General features: G+C 33.0%; 1 non-coding gene across 1 annotated transcript; it reads left to right on the plus strand.

Moving 5' to 3' along the window:
* The first annotated feature begins 7,079 nt into the window (after window positions 1-7,079).
* Trnac-gca lies at window positions 7,080-7,151 on the plus strand. The gene has a single exon. It is a non-coding gene; the product is annotated as a tRNA-Cys (tRNA).
* Window positions 7,152-8,474: the final 1,323 nt, after the last annotated feature.

The raw sequence follows: 8,474 nt of genomic DNA on the forward strand, positions 1-8,474 counted from the left end.
AAAAGGAAAATGTGTTCAAGTGAAATAAATTACTTTATGTGCTGCCAAAACACAACAGAGAGAAAAAAAAAATGAAAAACAAGAGGTAGAAAGAGAGGTGGGTAATCGACACAAAGGATACCCAGTATTTCTGAAAAGGAAAGGGACTTCCGAGGGGTTTCTCTCGATTAATGGATGGATGTAAGAAATTTATCTACCAGGGATCGAAAGAATTATTATTTTTAAAATAAAGTTTGAAAATAAAAATTATTGTTATTAAAATTAATATTAAAAATTAAATTTGTTTACTTATTATTTTAATGTTAATTATTTTTATTATTTTAATATTTATTATTTTTAATATTTATAATTTGTGTTATTTTCATTATTTTAATATTTAGTTTTTATTATTTTAATATTTACTATTAATTTATATTTAATGAATTATTAATAATAAAACACAATACTTTTTTATTATGTATTTTTTATTAAAATGAGAAAAAACTGAAATTTTTAATTTGTATAATAATTTTATAATTTGTATATAAATTTTTTATTATTGAGAGATACTTCCAGCTCGGCAGTCATTCTCTTTCTCCCAGTGTGGCTTAGCAGTTAGTCCAAATGCCTGTTACATAAATCTCTTTATATAAAATATACCCTTATGTACAATTACAGGGTATAACAAGGGCAGTGGCAGAAAAATAAACGGGGAATCCCACAAAGCGAAATCACAAACGAAAATAAAATAAGAAACAGTGCGAGGAAAAAGGACAGGCAGGCAGAGAGCAAAAGAGAGAGAGAGAGGGAGAGAGCGAGACAGAGAGAGAGGCCCAACACAGAACAAACGAAAATGGCAAAATGAAAAGCGCGTAAAAATAAATAAATAAAAAATTTCAAACCTGATTATGCATGGCGGAAAAATCGGATCGGATCTCTCTGCTGCCTGCCTGCCTGCATTCATTCGGTTCTGCCGGTTTGCCTTTTGCCACGCCCACAACTAAACTGTGCACAAAAAGGCAGGCAGACAGCAATCCACACACAAATCACAACCGAAAAAAGCAGCGTACGAAAAGGCAAAAGAAATTTGCATTTTAATGCGCTTCACTTGTTTTGGCAACTCTGGCGAAAGAGGAGGGAAAACTTTTCCCCCCAGAGACAGAAAGAGTGAGAGAGAGACAGAGATAACGGAATGAGGTGGGGTGTGGGCTGGGCTAAAGAGACAATTGCAGAGGCAGTTGCTGGCTGCCTCTGCAATGGCGATACGAAACCCCTTCTTATGATGCGAGTGTGGTATTTTTCACAAAACAAAATTCAGCCACAGAAACATTTGGGAATATGTGAGAGCAACAAAAGGAATCGAAGGAATTAAGAAGGAGGATGCAGATCCCCTCTTATTCTCTCTCTCTCTCTTCCGGTGTGGCTTAGCAGTTTAGTACCGCTAGCACTCTCCCAGAGATACTCATTCTGTCACCAAAAAGCTATTACAAAAAAAATTCAAGAAAAACTTCAAATTTTAATTATTAAAACCTATTTTTTAATTAAATTTTTAAATTTAATATTTGCACACATATAGGTTAAAAAATGTAAATTCTTAAAAGACACTTATTTTGAAAAAATTACTAAATTGTTAATAAATTGTTTATTTATAATTTAAATATAACAAAACTTTATAAAAAGATTGTAAATTAAACATAATTTTAAAAAATTAATAAAAAAATATTTAACATTTTAATAAAAAAAAACAATGAATACAAAAAATGCAACATTTAAATATAACAAAAAAATTAATACATAAAATGTAACATTTAAGTATAACAAAACTTTATAAAAACAATTTTACATTTTATTTAAACATAATTTTTAAAAATTAGTTTAAGAAATGTAACATTTAAATATTTAAAAAAATCGATAATAAAATGCAACATTTAAATATAAAAAATATTGATACATAAAATGTAACATTTAAATATAAAAAAAAATTTATAAATAATGAGAAAAAAAAATGTTATATATAGATTTCAATTAAATATATTTCAAAAAATACCAAATTGATTAATTATACAATTTAAGTGCTTTAATAAACTCTTTTTTATTTCCTTATTACAACCAAATATGTAATTTAATTTGGGGTGTGTCTCCCTTTCTTGAGCCACTTTTTCTTCGAGTGTATGACTAAACTTTTATCAAAAATTCTCTAATAATAAAATAGCTAAAAAAAGCCAATGCCATTGCCTCTAATTAATTATCTTCCCAACAAAAGAGTGCACTTTCTCAGTCTGGAACCTGGCATTTTGAGACCAAAAGAACTTTTCCAATGAACAGCAAAAACTTTTCACACAATAATATTTTTTACAAATGAAAATTACCATAAATTTGTATAATATTATGTTCAAGTGCGGTCTACCAAAAAATATGAAAAACTTTTCATATAATATTACATATAATAAATAGAAAAAAATAAGTTGGGGGAAAAACTTTTGCGAACAACCTTTTCATACTTCATCTGTACATTTTTGGGGGAGTTTTCCCATCCCCCTTGAGGTGATTTTGACCAGCACATTTCCGTAGCAAAATGCGAAACACAATAATCCAAAATCAGAGGCATTGAAATGACACCTGCCTGTCCGTCTGTCTGGCTGTCTGTCCCCCTGGCATGAACGCGCTTGATTTGCCCTGTAAAACTTTCTCAAATTTCCATATTTTAGTAGCCGGAAAAGTTTCTTTCATATTTCCACAAGCCCCGACCCCGATCCCCCCACTGACTGTCATTTTGTGTTTCCCATTGTCTGTGAAAAGCTGACTTTTCCAATGCCATATTGGTTGCGGCAGCTGAAAGGAGTTTTCTGGCAGCTACTTCTCTCACAGAAATTCATCTAACTTCATTCCTGCAAAGGGGGATATCCTTTCTGTCTTTTGGAGTGCATTTTTGCGGAATTATTTTGCTGCATTTCTATGAATTTATTGATTGGGGATTGAGAACAAAGCGAAAATCAGCAAAAGAGCAGTAGATAGAGCCACCACTCAAAATGGAAACAGAAACAAAAAACGAGAAAACAACAAAATTCATAAATATTCTGTCCGAAAATATTACACTGGAAGAAAAGCATTGTTGAAAATAGGTAGAAAAATATTTAATCTACAAAAAATAGATCGTTTAGAAATAGAAAAAGGTCCATTCCTCCCTTGATTCTTCTCCAGATTAGCCCTGCATCAATTTTCCCAAAGATTGCATTTTATTTTAAATCTTTATTATATTTCTAGTTTTATAAAAAAAGAATTTATAATTTTTTATTTAAAACTTTTTATGTTTTTTCTTTTCCATTTTTATCTGATAATTTTATAAAAAAAAATTAGTTTGAAAATGTTAAAATTTAAATTAAATTTAATAAATATAAAATAAAAAACATATTTTCCATTTATATTTTAAACGGTTTTTTATTTTCATTTTCATAAAAAAAATTAATAATAATAATTTATATTTTATACTAATTTAATTAATTTTATTTTAACTTTATATTAAGAAAAAATTGTTTCCTTTATTATTGTATTTTTATTTTTAATAATATAAATCGATAAAATATTTGTTTAATCATTTTTATTATAAAAATATTAGTTTCTTACGATCCGTGCAATGAATTGTTAATTTTTCTGTCAAAGTTAATTTCTATAAACAATTTGTTTCACAGTTTTCCCTCATAATTTTCCTATTCATATATTTTCCACCTGCATCTTCAGCATGTCCCCTATTTTTGGCCACACAAAGACCAACAGACAAAGACCGCAATTGTCATGCCACATGCCACATGCCACATGGATAAAGCTCATTGCATCATAGAACAACAATTCCTACAAAAGACAATAATAATAATAATAATAATCAGGGATATGCAACACAACCCTGTCAAAAAGGACTCCACGTCCACATTCAGTAGAAAAATGCCACATAAAAGGGAGTCGTATCTGAAACAAAAGCAAAAGTTTTACATTTCTTTTTTACTTTCTACCAGAGAGAGGGAGACAGAGAGAGAGATTGTGCCCCTCTCGACACTTCTTATCAGCGATGGGTGGGTGGCTGGGGGCTGTCATAAAAAGTGTGGAACATTTGCAGCTACGTCATCATCCATAAGAGAGGGGGGGACAAAATGCAAAGACATCATCCAGCAACAATGATATGGGGGAAAAGGGAGTGAGAGAGAGATAGAGACATCATCATCATACCTTGCCCCCCTGCCACATGCGACTCTCATATCAAGTTTTTCGGAGGGGGGTGGGAGGGAGGGTGGCGCACGAGGGTGCGGGGCTTTAGAGTCTATAATCTTCAAATAATGGAAAAACTTTTGCTGTTAAACAAAAGGAATGCCAGAGCTTAGATTTGTCTTTTATTTTTCTACCGTTTCCTTTTTTCCCAGACCACATTTTTCCCAGAGTTTTTGGTATTTGTTTTTGTCCTTCCTTCCATGCAGTTGACAACCCTGGCAAGTGGTGTTTTTTGTTGTGGGTTGCTGCTCACTCGATTTTCAATTTATTTCCGTTTCGATGTGTGTGTGTGTGCTAGTCCCTCTATTTTTTCTGCACTTTGTGTACGCTTTTCGGAAGAGAAGGGTATTGCGATTTTTAGGAGGGTTTTGGTAACTACAGTAGAAGGACTGCGATAGGAAAGAATATCGGTAATATCACACAGGAATCGACAGATATATGTCTTATAGATTAAGAGAAGATGTTGCTTTTCTGGAAATTTGTATTTCATCTGAAATATGGCACTGATGTTCGCACAGTTTTCGTTTATTTTTGATTATAATGTTAAAAATGTAAAAATACATTTAAAAATAAAACAAAAAATTAATAGGGATGCAAACAAAGTCTATGCTTTACATAATGCACATTTAATCTAATATTTAAAAATATAATAATAATAATAAAATAATATAATACAAGTAAAATAAAAAATCTAAAAAAAATCAAAAAATACAAAATTAAAAAAAAAATACAAAATAATGTGATCTAATATTTAAATATATAATAATAATAAAGGGATATAAAATAAATAAAATTAAAAATAAAACATAAAGTTACAAAAAAATAACAAAAAAATTGTAATGTATAATAATAAATAATTAAAAAATTAAAAATATAAATAAATGAAATACCCAAAATTCTATGATTTACATAATTCACATGGGAAAAAACAGGAACATGATATCCTTCTTCACTTTCGACGTTTCACCCGACGTTTGCATCTCTAGCTCTCTCTCCCAGAGAGACTTAAAATCAGAAAAAAGGAAACAAAGGAAAAGATACATACACTCCCCGACACTTGAATACGACATACTAAAACGTACACTTTAGGCACCAATATTTCCGGCACAAGCCAAAGAAAACGGTGAATTTGAATTTTCATCAAATCTCTATTCAATTTAGCATAAATTAAAAAAAAAATAATAGCAATATTCATCAAAGTAGATTGAGGAAAAAAATTTAATTGACATAACTGAAATTTCCGCTCCCAAAAAATGCGACACTTGAATACGACATTCACATTGAAAAATTTTTTATTTTGGATGTGGTCGCGACCAGACACTGAATAAATTCTCAAAAATCAATTGGGTTGTCCTTATTTAAGTATGTCGTATTCAAGTGTCGGGGAGTGTATATATACATAAACATTTTTACCAGTATTCCCGCTCACTCCCTCTTTCTCTCCCTCTCCCAGTGTATCTTAGTTCTCTTGAGTTTCTTTAAGGGCATCCACATATCCGATTCCCAAAACCATTTCTTCCTCAATTTTTTCCTTCTTTCATTCGTTCTTCTTTTTTTTACTTCTTTTTTGTGCTACTTCTTTGAACGAAAAACTTCATCAACTGTTTTGCCGTTTCTACCTGTGGCTTAAAGTCTTTTAGCCAACAACCAATCCATCCATGCCCCTTTCCTCCCCTTGAGAGCAATCAGGCAACATTTTTTTTGCTGCAAATTAAGTTTATGTCAAACGAGTGGCAGTGAGGAGGTGGCACATAAAAAAAAAAGAGAGAAAGAACAGAAGCCAGGAGAGCCGGCAGCCGGCAGCCGGCAGCAAGCAGCACCGCACAGTTATGCCTTTGTGGCAAAGTTAATTTCGATTTTATTGCCAATTGATTGAGATTTGAATGGAATTTTGAATTGTGCAACACCAATAAGCCATTGGCTGTGCGCGGCAGTGTTGTGGCAAGTGGCCGTGTGGCAGTGGCAGTCGCCCCTAAGCCATGCCTGATTAATTTCTCACTTTTCGCTGAATGAATTGAAATGTTCCAACCAATACAAAAATGTCAATAGAAAAAATAACAAAAATTACATAAAGCTTTTCCATTCTTTTTTTGGCACCTTTTTGGCCGTAGAAAAAAAAACCTTGAAAGGTTTTCCATCCTAGAGATGGCAGCGTGAGAAGGTACCTCTCTCCCATCCAAAATCGAATCAAAGACGTTTAAAAGTTTTAAAATTCACTAATAAATATATTAATCTTTAATCTACAAGCCATCGAAAATTCTTGGAATTTCCATCTCTGATATAACCTATGACAGGCACTCAATTTGTAAGCCACACAATAAAATGCCCCAAAGCCTATGTTCACAGGTTTCCCGCCCAACAAATAATACAAAAATAATCAATAAAAAATTACAGAAATATTTAACGAAGCAAAACGATTTTTTCCAGGAGGTTCAGAGGTCGTTTATAAGTAGAAAGGCAACGACAGGTCATGGTACATCAAGCGCAAGCAATAAACCGCCAAAGGTTGAAGGTCAGCGCCAGAAGGAGGCTAATGGAAAGGCCACTCAACGCTTGAGCCTGCAAATCATTTTGCGGGGGCCATTCAAAAGGAAAAACTGAATCAAAAAGAGAAATGGCAAAAAAAAAAGAACCAAAAACAGTGCAAAATTTTATGAAAATTTTGCAAAGCAAATTTACGAGCAGGGAATAAAAATAAAAGCCCCATTTTTAATTTTATTTCCGCTTAAAATTTATTCGATAGTGGAACGGCTATAAAAATTTTTCTTGCTATCATCAGACGAGTCTAAAACTGATCCCTGAGTGCTTCTAAGATCCAAACAGTCGTAGTGCTTTCATGTGGGGATATAGCTCAGTGGTAGAGCATTCGACTGCAGATCGAGAGGTCCCCGGTTCAAACCCGGGTGTCCCCTTGAGTAAACTTTTTTCTTTTTTCCCCTTTTTTTACTTTTTTTTCAACTTTGTGTTCAATCTTCTCAATTCTTATCTGTTTTTCTGTTTTTTTCGGCCACCAAAGCAGGCAACTGAGTCGAAAAAAAGAAAATAAACTGCTTCCGCATCTTGAACTCAAAATGAATTAAAAACTGTTATAGCTGGTTCTAAAACTGTCTTCAGTGCTTCAACAATTGTTATCTGTTTTCTTAGATTTTTTCCAGTGCTTCTTAGACTGTTTCTGTTGCTTCCAAGACAGATCACAGTTCGAATACAGTGCTTCTTAAACTGCAATTAGGGCTACTAAGGGATCCTCTTGGGTCCGATTCCAATAAGTACAATGCTTCTAAAACTGCTCACGAATCATTAAGGTCAAAATTTCTCTAAAACTGTTATAGTTGATTCTACAACTGTAATCCATTCTTCTAAGACTATTATCCGTTTTGTTAGATTGCTCCCAGTGCTTTTTAGACTATTTCCTCTGCTTCTAAGGCTGATACCAATGCTAATTCAGTGCTTATTAAACTTTCATTAGGTGTTCCAAGTGCTCCTCGTGCATCAGATTTTAAAAGTTCTTCTAAAACTGTTCCTATATCTTGAAGTAAAAATGTTTTCAAAACTGTTCAAAAATGTTTTTAGAGCTTCTAAAACTATTATAAAATTTCTTAGATTTTTTCCAGTGCTTCTTAGACTGTTTTCGCTGCTTCTAATATAAGAAAAAAACTGGTCACAATTCTTGAACTCCTAATTAATTAAAAACTGTTACAACTGGTTCTAAAACTGTCTTCAATGCTTCTACAATTATTATCTGTTTTCTTAGATTTTTCCCAGTGGTTCTTAGACTGTTTTCGCTGCTCCCAAGACACCCCCAAGTGTTCTCCATGCAAAAAATCGTTCTATATTTTACTCCCAAACTCATATTTCGACCAATTTTCCAGCGGAAATGCCATTGGGGAAAACACGGGCTGATATGTTTCCGCTTGTGCCGGTTTTCGGCGACTGCTGCCAAAAATATTCGAGCAGCCGCTGTCTAATTTGCGTCGATTTATACTCGAATATGGGACAACAACAACTGAAAACAAAAGCCGCACAAAAATCCGGTGAAAACAATTGCAAAACTTGGCTTATCCGCCCCCCTCTCTCCACCCCCCCGTACCACGAGTTCAATGCGGTTTTCTGATGTCAGAAGGCAACAACAATTTTGTTGGCAACGAAATTTTCACATTTGTGCTGGCATTAATTTCCCATTTCTCCCGAGTGTCAATAAGCCAGCAATAATGCACTCGATGGCATTTTTTGGGAAG

This window comes from Drosophila miranda, chromosome 2 (genome assembly GCF_003369915.1).
Source record: "Drosophila miranda strain MSH22 chromosome 2, D.miranda_PacBio2.1, whole genome shotgun sequence".
Taxonomy (NCBI): Eukaryota; Metazoa; Arthropoda; class Insecta; order Diptera; family Drosophilidae; genus Drosophila; species Drosophila miranda.